The sequence below is a fragment of the Mirounga leonina genome, unplaced genomic scaffold (assembly GCF_011800145.1).
Source record: "Mirounga leonina isolate KUSES-001 unplaced genomic scaffold, KU_Mleo_1.0 Mir_173, whole genome shotgun sequence".
Taxonomy (NCBI): Eukaryota; Metazoa; Chordata; class Mammalia; order Carnivora; family Phocidae; genus Mirounga; species Mirounga leonina.
The window spans coordinates 22,380,476-22,399,373 of record NW_023270447.1 but is presented as its reverse complement, the minus strand read 5'-3'; the positions used below and the strand labels follow the sequence as shown (position 1 = coordinate 22,399,373).

The window sequence follows — 18,898 nt, the reverse complement described above, 5'->3', positions numbered from 1 at the left end:
TCTGTACATTTAACATCAGATCATAAACATGTTCCTAGGTTGTTATCACAGTAGCTAACATAACAGTGGCATAATAAGCCCCCTTTTTGAGGTGGGGAAATAGGAGTCTTTTAATAGTGTTTCAGCTTTTCATTATGGTAAACTATGAAGTAACTACTATGAAGTACTGATTTTGTTTCATTTAGCTCTAATATCCTAAATATAATAACATAAGAGTTTCAGAATCTCCTTAGTTGGATTGAAATTTAAAATCCCAATCTAGAATGCATTTGACTTTATTCTGCTTTCCCTTGTGGGTTTCATCCAGAGCTTATCCAGGTTTTGTGAGGCCTCTAGGTTTTGTAATTTCGGGGGTCCTTTTTAAGAAAAAGTACAAAATTATAAATATAAAATCATGCCTACGACTTTTGGAAGGGGCCCATGCCAGGTGTATGAACCGAAAGTTTAAACTTTATTAGCTTTGTAGTGTAAATCCAATGTGTAATTCCATCCTTCTGATGCCTTACGATACTCAAAGTCCAAGAAGGAAAGTGCTCTCTAATATACTAAAGAACTGTTCTTTTTTTCTTTAAAGTGAATTATTTATCTTTCCATCTATATATTTCTGTCTCTATACCTTGTGAATACCTTGGTTTGTAAAACATTTAGATGAAGTTATAAAAAAACATGGTTGCTGTTGGAGATAACTGCTTGGGTCTGGGGAGCAGATAATTAATCCACCCCCCCCCATTGAAATTCTGTACCAGTTGAGCAAATACATAAGGGAATCAGATGGAGATCAGAAATTTGCAGGTGGAGATCAGAATTTTGGTTGGATAAAGCTGGATTGGAAGGTTTGGCTTAGATGTATCACCACAATGCCTTCTCAGTACTCTTCATCTCTGAATATGATTTATCCAGCCATTTACTGCACTAAACAACTATAGGCCTCTTGACAGGGGCCAGAATCTAGGCTTTCCTTTAAGTCTACAGCACAGAACAGCAAAAACTGTGTGCATCTTCAGATAAAGACTGGCTCTAAATGAAAAAGAACTTATGCGACACTGAAAAAAGCATGCCCAGTTCTATCTCCCAAATTCACTAGAGAAGTTTATCTTTTACACTCTCTCTCCCCACACTATGAATGTTTTTTTTTTTTTTAAGGTATTAAGACTTTTAACTTCACAATTTTCCCTAGATAGTAGTTGGCTTTTTAGTTTGGTTCATGGTATTTTTATGTATACCATAGATTTTGATTTTGATATAATTAAAATTAGTCATCCTTTAGGGTTTTTGCCTTTGGTTTTTTATGTGTGTATACATATATGTGTATATATTTAAATAAAGATGTAATAAATATATATACAGTTTTATTTAATTGAGTATGTGCTTAATGGTGTTCTGGTTTAATCTTCATTTAAGAGTTTTCATTTCTTTATATAAATTTAGTTTCTAACATCTATAATTTTTTTTTACCTCTGAAGAACTTTTAACATTTCTTGCAGGCAGGTCTACTGGTAACAAATTCCCTCAATTTTTGTTTCTCTTAGACAATCTTGATAATGTCCTTTGCCTTTGAAGAATCATTTTGCTGGATGCAGAATTCTAGGGTGATGTGTTTTTTTTTTTTTTCGTTCAACACTTCAAAATATTTTACTTCAATCTCTTGCTTGCATGGTTTCTGAAGAGAATTCTGATATAATTCTTAATGTTGTTCCTCTTAGATAAAGTGTTATTTCCTCTGGTTTCCTTCAAGATTTTCTCCGTCTTTGCTTTTCTGTAGTTTGAATATGATGTGCCTAAGTGTAGATTTTTTCAGTATTTTGTTTGATGGTCTCTGAGCTTTATGGTGTGTGATTTGGTCTGTGTCATCTATTCTGGAAAATTTTCAGCCATTATTCAAAGTTCATCTGTTTTTTTCTTTTTCTTCTGATACTTCTATTATGCATATGTTACACATTTTGTAATCGTCCCACAGTTCTTGGATATTCTGGGTTTTTTTTTGTTTATTTTTTCCTCTTAGTTTTTCAGTTTGGGAATTCATATTGATATATCTTCAAGCTTACTGATTCCTTTCTTGGCTGTGTCCAGTCTGTTAGCCCATTAAAGGCATTCATTTCTGTTACAGTGTTAATTGAATTTTGTCATTTTCTTTTGATTCTTTCTTAGGGTTTCCATATCTCTGCTTACATTGCTTACATTATCCACCTGTTCCTTTATGGTGTCCACTTTTTCCATTGAAGCCCTCAGTCTATTAGTCATAGATATTAAATTCTCAGATGTGATAATTCTAAAAATATGTTATATCTGATGCTTGCTTTGCCTCTTCACATGTTTTTTGCTTTTTAGCATGCCTTGTGATTTTTTGATAGCTGGTCATGATGCATTGAGTAAAAGGAACTCAGGTAAATAGGCCTCAGTGTGAGGTTTTATGTTACCTGGCTAGGAGGCCGTATTTACTGATTATTTTAACTGTGGTGTCAGAGGTTAAAATTTCCTCTAATGTCCTTGTCTTTGGGTTTCTCTAGTAACTCCTGAGGCTTGTTTTTCTTTCAACTATTAGATAATTATAAGGTACGAGCCTTATTGTTAGTAGGTAAAGTATGGGAAGAAAGGAAGCGTTCTATTATCCTATAATTAGGTCTAAGTCTTTTTTTTTTAAATTTAGAAATTCTGTTTAATCCACAAGCTTTATATAGCTTTAGTTAAACAAACAAACAAAACAAAAACAATGAAAACAAGACACTATTTCAAAGTCTGGGCCCTTCTAGCCTTCCAAATACGAGAGCTCTGAAAGTTGTATGTATCAATTGGAAGAAAAGACAAAATTATGAATGGAGCCATGACATTTCATAAAACAAACTTTTTTTTATAACTTAAGGATCCTTCCTGGTCTAAGTCTTTTAGTGAGCCTGTGCCTCTTGGCGGTGACTTTATGGAGTGCTTGTTAGCTCCCCTGCCCTTCTCCCCTCAACACTTAGGTGAGACAAGAAGTCTAGAGAGGATTGAAGTTAGGTATTTCCTTTACTCTGGGTTGGTTAGGCTTTGGTAAAGTAGTTTCCTTTTATGGAGACCAGAGCGAGCCCTGGGCTATTTCAAATGGCTGCTTTTCCCATCCCTCTTTGGAGGTATGAGGGAGTTTTTCTCAGATCTTCATAGTGTGAACCTGTTGGTGCACCTGGAGGTAACACTTAGGAAAGTCCTCCTCCCCAAGCTGCCATTCCCAGATTTTTTGTTATTCTCAAGTTAGTCCACACTGAACTTTCAGTAATTCATCAATTGTAGTTTGTGTTCCCAGGGATACTGGCCCCACCTGTGGGCTTCACAGCCTCTCTAAGCTGTGATTTTCTCTATTCACCTATCTCTTCAATTTTCAGGGCAGCAGTTTGCCCTGGTCCTCAATTCTCTGATGGATCTAACAAGAGTTGTTGATTTTCAGGTTGTTGGCTTTTTTCTTATTGTGAGTATGGTAGTAATGACTTCGAAGCTCTTTTCACATGTAACCAGAAACTCTCTTAGTGATATTTTATAAGTAGTCATACAGTTTTATTCTGTTACTTTTATTTTTTGACTTCTGTGTTTTAGTCCATCTGGAATTTAGGTTTGTAGGGATATAGGGAATAGGGTATGTATCTGGGCCATTTGTTTGCACTACTTTGCTTAACAATTCTTGGGTGTTAGGGTTTTCTGCTTTCAATTATTATAGCCTGATGATTTTCTTTAGTACCTGGTAGGGGTAATCTTTCCTGCATATTCTTTGCTTTACTTATTATTCCAGTTCAACTTCAGAATGATGTTGCTAAAAAAAAAAAAAGGCATTAGGATTATTAATTGAAATGCTTCAGATTGATTAGAATGATAGTGTAATGTTTGGACTTCGCCATCTGGAAATATTTATCTTTCTTTATTCAGGTTTTCTTTTACATTTGGAAGTTTATAATTTGTTTTCAGTTATACAGGTTTCTTGTGAGATGTATTTTATGCATTTTTAAAACTTTTGAAATAATTTTATGCACATGGAAGTTGCACAGAGTACACAGAGTTCCCGTGTACTGTTTAATGTTACCTAGCTTCCCCAATGATGGCATCTTATCAAACTGTAATTGACATTAGTGTGATACTATTAACTATGGACTTTATTTGGATTCCATAATTTTTTACATGCATTCTTAAATATATACATATATACACGTACACACACATATCTGCTAGCTTTACTACACACGTCTTTTACTACACACGTCTTCCCTGCCCTCTCATTCTTCCTCAACCTCTCCTCCCCCTCCCTCTCTACTGGAGAGTGAGAATGATAATAATTTTCAGGAAGCTGCTTTGCTAACAGATTTGAAATTCTAAAAGCTTTTCGGTTGCTTTCATTGAGGTTTTTAGTAATATAATCTTCTCATTTGCTAATAGTGTTATTTTTGTTTCTTTCTGTATCCTGTCATACTGCACTGGCTAGATTTGTAAGTTATACTTATTTTGTTCTGATTTTTATGTAATTGTCCTTGGGCTTCACATTTAAGAGGAAAATTAGCTGTAGATGTATATTATTAGTTGATTTCTCTAATATTTGGTATTAAAATTAATCATTGATATGCAATAAGTGCTTTGCCATGTTTCTGGAATTCTAATCACATTATACAAATTATCTCATTTAATCTTCACAACCTCCTAAAACAGGTGTCAATATTGTTTCTTTACAGGTGAGTAGTATATTGGTTTAGGTTAAATAATTTACTTAAAGTTACATAGTTTGGCTCAAGCTCAAGTTTTAAAATTTTTTATTTATTTTGCATTTAACCATTCTTCTTTGTTATCTCCTATAGCAATACAAAAGATGCATTTTCAGCTATTCAGATGAATTTGATTCTGGGGCATGTGTTTATTCCATGGGAGTGGTATTCTAGAATAAAATCAATTAATTTTGTAAAATTCAGATTAAACACTTCGCAAACTGCTATTCCAGTGTTTAATTATACTTATCAAAAAAGTATGTTCTTTAACGGGTAGGAGTATTAAGCGGGTTCCTTCCTCCCTTTCTTCTGCAGGTATTTGTTTGGAGATATAGCCATTGTTGAGTATTTAAATATGTCAAGATTGCTTTAGTTAGATGGATATGAGATTAATTGTGGGAGTACAAAGAAATTAATATTTTATACTTAATTATAGAAAACATTAACTTTTTCAGGAACATCAAATATTAACTCCCCTGCAGTTAAGTTTAGTATGCATTCTTATTTCTGATGACTTTAAGATGATGTCAGAGTTTTACTGTGACTTAGCATTAATGAATCATAAAATAATAGACTGTTTTATTTCAAATAAGTCTTGAAGGACATTTTACTGAGTTTCCTTCCCATTGTAGGAATGCTTTCTTTTCTTTTTTAGTATGTTATTTGTGGGGAAAGGGTTAATTTTTTATTCTAGCTGCGGTCTTTAATAATTTTTAAAATCCCCAGCCTTCTATCTTGTATGTATATATCTCTTTCAAATTTGAGCCAGTTTTAGTGTACCTATATTGTTTTCTTTAGGCACCTTTATCTTTTGCATTGACATTCATTGGTTCCTTCTCTTCCACCTTATACTTATTTCAGTAACTTAATTAGGTAAAAGCTGTAAAACCATACTTGTGCTTATATATCATAACAATAATAAATTCTTGAAAATGAATTTTATTTTGTCATTGACTTTGGTTACATGTGTGCTCAACAGTTATTCTCTCATATCTAACTAGATCACTTGTTAAATGTTTTTAGCTTGCATTCCTTTCGCTGAGCTGTTACTGTAACATTAATTCTCTGAAATCCTCTGGAAGGAAAGATAAAGATTGTATGTTGATTTCTTCTGGTCAAAGGAAAGGTACATTGGTAGAACAGTGTGTATAAAGTATATTCTGTTTTGTGTTTGAAGATGGACTACACAGATGTCTTTTTTCCAAAAGTTCTTTGCTAAGTTAATGAGAAGGTAGGTGAGCTTATTAGGGGTGAACAGCTTGAAATTTTGAAATTAAAGTGTACATAGATTTTTCTGTTTGGTGTTAGGGGTATTTTCTAGCACCACTGCTTAATTTTTAAATTAGAATCTTCTTTCCCAATACAGATATCAGTCACTTTCAGTTAAGTTGCTGTGAATAATTCCTCCTGACCATTTCTCTTTTAAGCTCTTTCATTCTCTTCCCAGTTGAGTTCTTTATACTCAGTCTTTTTTGACAGCGTGTTTTTTTTTTTTGGAAGGCAAGGACTCCCTACGTAGCTTTTGTGATAGCCCAGTTATGGAAAGCAGTGGGATAAATGTTCACATTATAACTTCCTTTTATTGGCTGAGGTGGTGTGGATTAATAGAAAAGCAGAAACAAAAAATAGTGAATGTTGGCAAGTGTTCAGGTATTTCTTCTTTTGTATCCTTCACCTTTGGCTCAGATCAGTAACTGCTTATGAGTAAGTTTTTCTCAGCCTTAGAAATAAGGAGTTGGGAAAAAAAACTAAGGAGTTGAGAATAATGTGTGGGTAACTGATTAGTATCCACCTCAGAGAGGTGTTTTGTGGATTAATTGATTCTTAGCCTAAGAAATGTCAAAGCAGTATAAATGCAGACTACTATTATGATACAGTAAAAGCTGTTTTGAAAAAAAAAAAAGTAATTGAAGTGGTAGAAGAATCTTCCTTTAAGGGAGAGATTGGATTTGAGTTTCTGTATGGTCTTTCATTCTGAATACTAATTAATCCTTGAGCATATGTAAAACTGAAGTTTTTTTTTTTTAAAGTTGTGAAGTGTTTATGCAAGTAGGTTCAATTTAAATTTCTTGCCATATAAAGTGTGTAGGAGGGCTTCTTGAGGTTTGCTTTCAGACTGGGTGATTTCTCATCGATAGAGCTAAGCCATTTTCATCATTAACCTTTTGGACTTTTATTTCTGTTAAGAACAAGAGTTAAATATAAGTCCTTAGGAAAGATAAATAAAAATTGCATCTCACATGTACGGTACAGACTAATTGCAGCTCTGTGTAATGATCGGTTGTAAAAGGTGTTTCCATTCCTCCCGGATCTGTGGGTTATCTCTTACCTGATCCATTTGCTCAGTTTGTTTTTGTGATGGAAAAATTAATTTGAGCTGAAGTATGTCAGGATCACTTAGAAAAAAGTTACTGCATGGTGTACCACAAATAAAGACTTAGTTTTTTTTTTTTTTTACTCCATATCATTTATGTGTTTGCATTTTTTGTTTGTGGAATAGTGAATCAAGTTTATACTGTTAGAATTTTAGAGTGGTGGTTCTCTATGTTAGTCACTTGTTGGAGTCGCCTCAGAAGCTTACACAAACAAATGGTGCTGGCTGGGTCTCACCCTCCAAAGATTCATTTGGTTGCTTTGGGGGGTGGCCTGGGCTTCAGTTCCCCAGTGATTCTCACGTGCAGCTAAGGTTGAAAGCCTCTGTTCTAGGGACTCAGACTGAATCAACTCATTTTGAGCACACGTTAATGTTTTTTAGAATTAGCTCCTAAAAATTCTTGTCATAGTTACAGGACTATTATGAATATTTTAAATTATGTTTTTGAATTTACCATGGTTACCTTAAAATGAGCATTGTTGATGCTACCTGTATTTTGCAGGTTTACCAGATTTGGCCAAAAGATTAAAAGGCTTAATAGTTAAACTGCCTTTCATAGTGAGGTATTATTTCCTTCAAAATATAAGAAAAAGAAAAGTAGAGAAATACTGTTTTTTGGTTAGTTTCATAACTTTTATAATTCAGGGGGATGAATAAAATCCCAGTTAGTACACTTCCTGTTAGCAGTATGTTTTCACAAGGTGTTTTGTAAATCCACCATGTGCGTTTTAGTCCTTTTTCTCTCATTTTCAAAATTGGAACAGATTGGTGAAGTTGTATGTGCAAACGTTATTAAAATAGATTCATCATTCTAATAATAGTTAATTACTATTTACTAAAGCTGCATGTTTAAGAGCTTGTTTAGGTGACTTCGTATAGGTTTCCAAATTCTATAGGCTATGGTAGGAAGTCCAATTAGATTTAAACTGACATTTAATGTTCTGTTCAGAGTAGCTGATGTCACTTGGGGAAAGGTGACTATCTTATTTCAACATGTTTAGGTATGGGAAAATAATTAAACAAGCATTCTCATATGATTTTGGGAAATGATGACTATTAAAAACACATTGGGCGGTAGATAAGCTGTTCATACACCAATCAAAGGTGTGTGACTCAAACATGTGTAGTCTGCTGTAGAACTGGAAAAAGATGATACTAAGGATAATTCTAGAAGCATCTCCATGGACAGTTACTGATCAAGGCTGATTGATTCTTGGCAAAATTATGTCATTGTTCGTATTTGGTGCTTACCTGTTTTCTGGAGTCTTTCCTACTCTGTCTCTTGTGCTGTGATACTATTCTTCTCAGTTACCTTTTATAAACTTTCTGGATTTGTCTTCCTATCAAATGTAGAATATTCCCCAAATTTCTTCTCTCCTTTTGACTAAAATTTCTCTTATCTGTAGGGTTTTTACTGGAGGTGGGGGTAGGAATGGTGGGTTGAGAGACAGAGAAAGCAATTCATAAAATTTTCCTCCTGACCATTTCCTTACCATATAGCCTGTGTACCCACTACTTGGCTTTATTATTAATATATTTCCACATTTATACTAAAACAATACAGATATGTCAGAGCCTCTGGTACTTCTAACTGAATCCATATCCCTCTTTTCCTCTGCACAGGTAAACACTGTGTGGAGTTTATCTTTTTCAGAGGTATTTTCATAAACCAGATCAGTCTCTTAAGTAATAAATCAAAATGAGTGAAATTTGGGAGGGAAATGTTTATGAGCAGAAACTTGATACCCCACTTAGAAGTTATTAATAGTGATAAAACCAATTCTGCGTCTAGATATTTTTTTCATCCTGACTCTGAATGTTCTATACTGATCGTTTAAAGACTTTTCTGTTGAAAACTTGTAAAAGCTTGTGAACCTAGGCTGTAAGGGGACACAAAGGATTAATTCTACCTTGTTAAAATCTAGTAATGTGTGTAGAAATGTGATTATGACTTGTTGACAAGGAACCATTGGATGAACAGAATTCAGTGTTTTTGGGACTAGGTTGTTGGCAGGCACAATTAACAGTGCTAGCATCATCGAAACAAGCCAACTCTTTTATCTCTGTCAAATAAGAGATCAGTCCCTTTAAATTTTAGATAATGAATAGAATTCATTCAGACTGTAATTTACAGTGCATTGCTGAAATAGGTTATTGTTGATTAGATTATCCTGATTCTTTATGCTATTCTATTTGGTTCACATGAAAAGGGCTGAAGTAATTCAGAAGAGGATAAAACAAAGGTTATAAACCTTTTTAGAGTTCAAAAATATAAGTAAAATTATTTCAGAAATAATGGAAATATTTTGTATTATTTCTAAGAAAATCAACTTTTTGGAGGACTTTTCCTGGGGCACTAATTTACCTATTAGTAAATTACAGTATTAGTAAATTAGTAATACAGTATTAGTAAATTTACTAATTTAGTAAAATTTAGTAAATTTAGTAAATTAGTAAATTTACTAATTTACAGTATTAGTAAATTAGTAATACAGTATTAGTAAATTTACCTAAATGAAAAAGGATCCATGTATGTGTTAGAGACAGATTTCCTGCTTCAAGCTGAGGCAATGAATGGCCTCTTCTCCTCCACCCCCCTGCCCCCATCCGTCCCTCTATGAAGAAATATGCTTCCCTTCATTGATAAGGTAAGGTTAGAGTCATACTCCATTTATTTAAAACAACAAAACAACCTTTTTTGCATTCCACTCTTCCTGCCCCCAGTTAGTTTTCCTTTTGAACTCTGCTTTGGTTAGTGATTCCTTAATATTTCCATATTTCTTAGACTTGAAAACCAGGAGTGATCCTTGACTTTTCTTCCCTTTATGTATAGTCAGTTACCAAACTTCTTGGGACTCTGTTCTTTTCTTCTAGGCTTACTATAAGGTTTTCATTTCATAACAAGCATGAGATGTTTGAGGTTTCTTCCAACTTTCAAATACTATGATGACCTTTAGATTTAATCTAAAATTAAATGTTAGAATGTCATATTAAAGGCTTGTTGAAGGAATATTAATAAATTTTGAACAAAAAGTACTGATTTTAGATCAGATTGATCTAACTAAAAGGATCCTAGAAATTGAGAACTTTGTACTTAGTGTGAAGTCTTAGTATTAATATTACAAAGGAATCATTGAGTATTAATAAGGCTTAAATGTTTGATACTGAGCTTTGTATCTAACTTTTTATGATGAAAAAACTTTGAGTTCTTGTTGAAGAAAGAAGAGTAAATTTACTCTAATCTTGTATTGATCAGCATCTGGGCAAGTGGGAGAACCTGGTCCCCAAAAGAAAAAGTTTTAATTCAAATTTTTATTTCTGACGTCTTCTTACAAAGGATTTCAGAAGTCACTTCGAAAGATTTATTGTATTGTGCATTTCCTTTGGAAATCATACACTGTGAAAAGAGGCTATTGGTTGGTCTTAGGAAAATACTAAAAAATTATGAAAAAATTTATTTGATAGTGGAAGATGTCTGCGAGAGTAGATAGGAAGCCTGAACAAAGTTTTGAGGACAGGTAGCTGCTTTTGAGGATTTGACTTTTGAGCTAGAATGGGAAGTAAATTTGAGTATAATCAGAAAATGTTGTGTCAAAATGACATAAAATTTTTTGACCTCAGGGATTGAAAAATGAAGCATTAGTTAAAATTGACATTTTTCTCAGTGGTATCTTGATATTTAGGTTTTTTTGGTTTTTGTTTTTAATAGTGGAAAGCATATTTGCTTAAAGGCTGTAGTGGGCCTTTTTCTCTAACATGTATCCTAGTTCCTGAATCTTCATAGAAGTGTGAAAAATAAAATTTTTAATTTTCCAGGCTTTTCCCCTTATGTTCATTAACTCAAATGTTCATGAAGCAACTCCTGTGTATACTGGACATTCTGCTATCTTTGCCCCACTTTTGCTGTAAGTTTAGCTTCAAAGTGATCTATTCCTTTGGCTTATTTCTAATATTCAGGCTGCTAGTTTCTTCCTTCTACAAAGCCAGCACCTGTTATCTCTTAGAGCCTTCTAAATTTTCTTGGGGATTAATAATTTGTTTCCCTTTGAGCACCAGCTGCAAGCACCAGCATTCTGACTGACTTTCTGAAAGGAGTAGGTATTTGAAGTTCCTTTGAAGGAGAATGGAATTTGATCAAGGATTTTAAGAATGGATAAGAATTTGACAGGGAAAATTCAGGCAGAGAGTATAGCATGATCAAAGGTATGAAAATGGAAAAAAAAAGGTATGAAAATGGAGGCACATACAGTATATTCAATACATGAGATGTGATATGGTATAGTAAAAATGTACAGTATTTTTAGGTTATAGGAGGGGATACCATTGGGAAGATAGGTAAAAGATCATGGAACTCAGTGAATTCCAGGTCATTTAGTAATATTATCTATCAGTTATTGACCACCTACTATGTATCCAAGTCTGCTAAGCCCTTTATGAAATAATCTCATTTAATTTTTACAAACAGCATTCCTATGTAGCTCATAATATCCTCTGAAGAAACTGGGGCTTAGAGAGGTTAAATAGGTTGCTAAGACTCAAAGAGCTAAGTTAGATTTGAATCCACATCTCTCTTAAGATATGTGGCCATCATAGGCCTCTCTAGCTAATTAAAATTGCTTTGTACTGACCTTTAGATTTTATACAAGAAATTTGCAATGGTCTTGAACTTTGTTCTCATAGACTAGGCAATTACTGCCCTACTGGACTGAGTGAGGAGCCATGATTATTAATGTGCCAAAACTGTGTTCTTCTGAAAGAACTTCAAATATAAATCCACTAGTACAGGATCATGAACTCATGGCCCCAAAAAGAAGACTGTGTTTATTTTGGATAACAAAATAACTTCTCGATATCCAAGGCTCTTTAAAATAATAGAGGTCTCTGGGACAGATGCTCCATCCGGTACGTTCATAGAGACGCTCATCACTAAGTATTTGACAGTTTAGGTCTGGGCCAGAAAGCGTCTGGTTTTACTAATAATGTGGCTACTTACCTTTTGGCTCCTTAAATTTAGAAGCTGATTCATACATGTTTAATTTTTTTCTACCCCAGAAGTGGCATTCTTTGTATTTTAAAGGAATACAGAAGTACTTTTATTATTGTTGTAGTAGGTGAATATCTTCCATTGAACCACAGCAATTTTAGTAACTGATAGTGTGAGAATTAGAGAACTTTGGAGTTGAAGGGATCTTAGTAAGTGTCCACTAAAGTCTTCCTGTACAGGTAAGGCGGATGAAGCAAGGAATTAGATGATGTGGCTGCAGCTACTTAAGGCTGTTAGAGCTAGAACTCTTTTCACCAAACGGCACTACCCTAGTGCAGCTGCCCTCTTAATATATGTAGACCACTACCGTAACTGTCAGTCTCTTAGTGGTTATGAGGCGGGACTCCTAGAGCGATGGGCTTAGCTGGATGAGATATATGTGGTTGTATGTTAGAATCTTCTGGGAATCTTTCACAAAATACATATACTGACTCCTCTTTGAAAACCACTTGGCAAAAGAGCCCATCATATTAAGAGCATCTTTAATCAGGAAGCATAGACCCTGTGTCTATAAAGCATGCAAAATATTCTTGTGTTTTGTACATAGGTGTCTGAAAACATGTAGCTTAATAACCTAATGACTGTATTGCCAATGGATACCATAAAGTTATCCTTTCCAGGGTTCACAAAAGATATCCATATATGTTCTGAAAAATGATAAGTAAAAAAATAAGATTTGTGAGACCTCTGATTCTTCCACATGATTACTTTTATGGATATGTAAATTCTGAAATTTTATTTTAAACCAATAAATTAGACTGCCATAATTTCATGGATGCTGGTAAGAAGCCTTGAGTATTCGGCATTTTGTACCAGTTTCCTGAGTACCACTTAATGTATGATGGGCTAGGAAGCCCCATGAAGTGGGCTGGATGACAACTGCACACCCAGTGAGAGTTACTGGAGAGCAGTCCTGGGTTGAGGGGGCCCAAATTTTTGCTCCAGAAGGAGACATTATCCCCATCTCCCAAGGCTTTACAGCCACCTTTGAAAAAGCAGTCTGGACCAAAGAGCAATCACTGCACTGCTCACAGAGCGTGCAGAAATGTGATAGATCAGTGGAAAACTGTCTCCCAATAGACATCATATCATTTTAGACAAACTAGGCCATTGTTTATTCTCAATTTGAATGAAATACGTTAAAAAATAAACAGGGTGTCAGGAGTCTCTGACACTGATCTCTGCGCACTTTTTTTGAGAAAAAACTTCTGTTTGCATATTACATACCCCTGCTAGTATAGTAACATGAAAATTAACTTAGTTTTGTTGAAGGATGTTCTGTTTACTGAAGGGTGTTCTGTTTTACTGAATTTTCTTTTAAGATATTCATATTCTTGTATGCTGAAAGAACATATCCTATCCCTTTAATTCCCTTCCCTTTTTTTACCCCAAAACATTTTTCCTCTGTGTTGTTTTATTTCAGCAGATGCTTAGAGTGTCCCTGTCATGGACTAGGTACTGTGTGCTAGCTGTATGTAGAGCTAGGAAAGATTGCCCTTTATTCAGAGTTGATATATGCCAGACATTTTAATTTTTATGCCATCCCCCCACACCAATCTATGCAAATTGAGGGAAGGAGAGAGGGTAAGCTAAAGGTTAAAAGCGTATTCCTGGGAGAGTGAACAGCATATAGACAGAGTTTGGAGAAGACAGCAAAGGCTGTCCCAAGAAGAAGAGCAATATATGTTGAAGTTCCAGAAGAGAGAAAGAATGTAGAATTGTGAGTACTTCATGATACTGATAGTAAACTGTTAAGCTAAAGTTACAAATGTAAATTGTAGAGGTTTTTGCAAATTGTACTCTATCAGGGACTGAAGTTCTGATTTTATGGATCTCTGTGGTTGTGTTTATCATATATGAAACCTTCCAGGCAGACTTTTCAGATCTCTTTTTTGAGGCGGGGAAGAGGACAGGGGAAATATTTCACTACATACCTTATAGGTATAAAAGGCATCTGTTGGAAGGAGACCGCTTGTGATCTTGCCGTTTAAAGCATAGTTTTCATTCCTCTGTCAGTAATGAAATTTTCACAATAGCTTTATTTAACCAGACCTCTCTATTTGCTTATTGACTGGAATCATGGGTTTATTTTACATTTGAAAAACTTATCACTTCCTCCAGGCACAATATGGTCCATATTCTTAAGCTATTATGACATTAGAAATTAAATAAAGTTTTCCCTCTGCCATTTTTTTAACATCAGAATAGTAAAGATGTTGTTAATTTTTTAAAAAGTCTAGCAATTAGAGTTGATTTCCTCCAACTAATGCTTTTACTTTTGTATTAAAATTTTTAGCATATTAAAATACATATCCAATTAACAGTTTAACGGACCCTAGACTTTCTAAATGCATTTTGTTAAAGAGAACTATGCTCTAATTACATGGGTAATTTCATTATGAAACATTTCTCAAAATGGTATACTCTTTTTTTTCCCAAAATGGTGTACTCTTGATTAGAAGGTCATAGTGAGGATTAAATGAGAATACCTGTAAAGCACCTTATGTAAAACGTGGCATTTAGAAAGTTCTCAAATGATAGTTATTACTCCTCTTACCGTATTATTATTTTTTAAAGCTGCTTTTTTTATGTTACGTATATTTGCATTTAAGTGGTAAGCTATCCCAGAAAATGATGATACAGATTTTAAAGTGGAGATTCTCTGAGCCTGTGTTGTTCAATACAGTACCACTAAGCCACATGTGGTTATTTAAATTTAAATAAAAAATTCTGTTCCTTGGTCCTACCAGCCACATTTCAAGTGCTCAGTGGTTGCATCTGGCCAGTAGCCGCTGTTGATGGTGTAGAACATTTGCATCACTGCAGAAAGTTGAATTGGATGGTGCTATTATAAGCTAGTGGTTTTGGTATTTTTCTCCCAACTAGTAGAACCCTTTAATATCATGAAATTTTAAACAGAATCCCATATAACAGGTAGTAAGATACAGAGATGCTCTTCTGGAGACCCCAAAATCACTTCATTTAACTTCCCCTTGGCTGTCAGAACACAGGCCCTTTAGGTCAATAGTTGGAAAGTGGCCATTGCTCTTTTTTTAAACCAACTACTAAATGTAGAAAGAATTACAGAAATAGAAAAATCTGTAAGTAGAATAAGCACCACAGAAATATTTGATTATGATGAGATGCTGAAATCATTGGGTGGAAGGATTAATGGGACAGGATATGGAGAAATCTTAGTAGTTTTTATATAGGTTATCAAACTTAACATTATAGGATGAACTGATATTAAATGTTTATTGATGTGATGCACCAAGAGGAATGCAACTTCACTTATGTAGTACTTATGCTATCTTTTTAAAAATTATAATTTAATGAAAAAACATCAAATACAGATAGGAAATCTACAAAAAATTGGCCTACACTCTTCAGAAATACAGGAAAATTAAAGGAGACTACAAAAACATGGCAATTAACTGTGTGCTAGATCCTTCATTGGGTCTTGGATTGGAGGTTCAAACAGATATAAAGGACATTTTTGGAGTGATGAGAGAAATTTGGGAATGGATAATAAATCATGGATCAATGATCATCATGGATTTTTCTGGGTGTGATAATTATATTGATTTTAGAGGAAAATACTCATGTTCTGAGGATATATATTGACATATTTAGGAGTAAAATGTCATGATGCTGCAGGTAACTTTAAAATGGTTCAACCATAAAAAAGTGCGTGTGTGTGTGTGTGTGTGTGTATAAAGAGAGAAAGCAAATGTGGCAGAATGTTAACAATTGGTCAGTCTGGGTTTCACAACCTTCTTGTAATGTCAGATTTTTTAATCCTCAATCAGTTTTGCCCCCATTAAAACTTAATGATTGGATGGAGGATGTATAAAGGTCTTCTTCATTGTACTTTCTTACAACTTATTGTAGGTTTGAATTTTCTCAAAATAATAAGTCGGAGTAAGAGAGAAGTCTTCTTGTTTTGTTTACTTTGCAGACAATTCCAGGAAATGCCCCCCCCCCCATCTTTCCTGCTATATGATTACAGTGGAATAGATTTGTCAAGTTTATATAGCCTTTGAAAGAGAAAAGGTGCAACATGCAAATGATAAGTGGAAGGTGGTATTGAGCCGAACATCCTGATCAGGAGTTGTAAGTTGGTTCAGCCACGTAACAGGAAGATAGGCATTTTAGGCAAGGAAACAACATAAGTTAAAGCATTTTTTAGTAGTTTATATGTTTCTTTTTTTTTTTTTTTTTAAGATTTTAGTTTTAAGTAATTTCTACCTCCAGCGTGGGGCTCACACCCACAACCCTGAGATCAGGAGTTGCATGCTGCATCAACTGCGCCAGCCAGGCACCCCAGTGGTTTATGTTTCAATATTTATTTCAGCTGTAATTTATTGACAGATTAGTCAGATTTGGTCTTTCCTTTTATGGCAAATTGGAATGCATATGAGAAGTATTTGCATATAAATCCTGTCTTTAAAAATTTAATTAATTAATTAATTTAGAGAGGGGGGCAGGGGATGAGGAAGGGAGAGAGAGAGAGAGAATCCCAAGCAGACACTGTGCTCAGTGTGGAGCCTGATATAGGCCTAGATTTCACAACCCTGAGATCATGACCGGAGCTGAAATCAAGAGTTGGTCGCTTAATTGACTGAGCTACCCAGGTGCCATCTGCATATAAATTCTCTTAATAGCACTTACTGCTAACATGCTGTCGGTGTCTCAACTTTTTAGCATTGCCCACTTCGATTCAGATATTTATTATAAATAATACCTGCTTGAGATTCTTGAATTTGGATTTTAAGATAAAAAGATTTATTTGAGAATAACATGTTAATAGATTTAATGCTTGTTAATAGATTTATCAAATTGTTTAATTATACACTATTCAACTAATTATAAATAGCCTGTATGCTGTAAGCAATCAGTATGAATTTTATTCCTCTTCTCTAGGAGATGGATAATTGACTGGTCAGGATTGGCTGTCACAGTTCCAGTCTGTTCTGCTTTCTTCTCATGTATGTTGTATGACCTTTCCAGCTTACCTCTGTATCAGTGGAAAATAAAATAGATGGAAAAGGAATCAAGTTTTAGGATCGGGTAAAATATAAATTAGAAAGTCAAGACTACAGGAACAATTAGGACACACATGCTGTCTTAGAGTCCTTAATCATTTCTTAGTTTGACGTGAAAAAAATTTTTTTGAGTTATAATTTACAATGTATAAATCTAAGTGTACAGATTGATATATTTGATCTGAGAATTTGGTTCTGAGAGTTTTCTTCTCGTCTAAAGTCAAAAAACACACTAGTTCCTTGGAAGGGGTAAAAACTTTCCTAGTGCATATTTTCTGAAAGAAAGTTCTTGAATGGGGCTTCATGTAGGGAGTACTGAATGATGTGGTGGGTTTCACAAAGCTGTTTTTTTTTTTTTTTTTTTTTACAGTGTCCTAAGTGAAAGCTGAGGTCATGATGCCGAGGTGTAATTTTTATTGGAGGTGGGAGGTGGGGAATCTAAATAAGTAGTCTTGGGGCACCTGGGTGGCTCAGTGGTTAAGTGTCTGCCTTTAGCTCAGGTCATGATCCCAGCGTCCTGGGATTGAGCCCCACATCGGGCTCCTGGCTCATCGGGGAGCCTGCTTCTCCCTCTCCCTCTGCCTCTCCCCCTGCTAATGCTCTCTCTCTCTCTTTCTTTGTGTCTCAAATGAATAAATAAAATCTTTAAAAAAAGTCTTTATCTAAAGATAAAACCTAGAGTATATCAAGAAATGATTCATCTGTATATCCTTCAGATAAAAGTTCTTTCTCTCGTTCTCTATATATGTATGTACACACACATTTATAAATTATGTATATGTTTGTATACATATCCATGTGTAATACATATATATAATTTCTTTAAATCTCTTTGTTGATAAGAACTGGGTAAGGAAAGGGCTTGAATGACAGTTATTTTGGGTTATCAACTGGTGTGTATTGCTTTAAGGAATAAACATGCGAGTGATAGTTTATGTAAAGGAAAAACTCACTTTTCCACCTTCTGTGTAGAGGAAAAACTCCGTTCTTCCCTACTAGGTCTTTCTTCCCTCTGAGTCGTCTTTACTACTTACATGGAATTCATATTTTTGGTCACCAAATGTGTGGGATTTTTTTTTCCCCACAACAGGAAATTCTCTGTGACACTAGCTGAATCTCCTACAATGTAACTCAATTCTGACACTTACCTGCCTGGAGATAGCATCAAATCCCACAGGTTAAGGGCAGTCCCACAAAAATGCCCCCGCTGCCTTCAGAGGACAGTCACACGCCCAGTTACACCTGTACTTTATCCAGCAGCCCATCAATAGCTACCTCATTAGAACAAAAGACACTTTTATCACCCAGGAAATTATAAGGGATTTAGGAGCTCTGTGCCAGGAACTAGGGGCAGAGACCAGTATATATTTTCTATTATCTCACAATTTCCTTTTCTGAAAATTCAGGATTTAAAAACATTTCTTTTTGAATCCAAGGTTGTCCCACATTCAGAGGAAAGTAGGCCAATAGAGAACCTGCAGGTAAAGCCAGGATTTTTCTGAAGGAATAATTCTATGATACAGTGCTGAAAAGGAATCAGTCAAGTCCTTAAAATTCTTTAAAACATAGCATGGCCTAGATACTTCTACCTGGAAGATAGTTTCAAACAGTATTCCCAGTTGTCCACCGTGGTTACAGAAAAATATCAGTAGTACTCCCATGAAAATCTGGTTTTGGGCAATGTGAACCTATCCAAAAGGAACTAATAGTAGAAGGAACT

General features: G+C 34.7%; 1 protein-coding gene across 2 annotated transcripts in view; it reads left to right on the top strand.

The window, feature by feature from the left end:
* HS2ST1 (heparan sulfate 2-O-sulfotransferase 1) overlaps positions 1-18,898 on the top strand; it is a 169,887-nt gene that overhangs the window by 11,698 nt on the left and 139,291 nt on the right. The window lies entirely within an intron of this gene.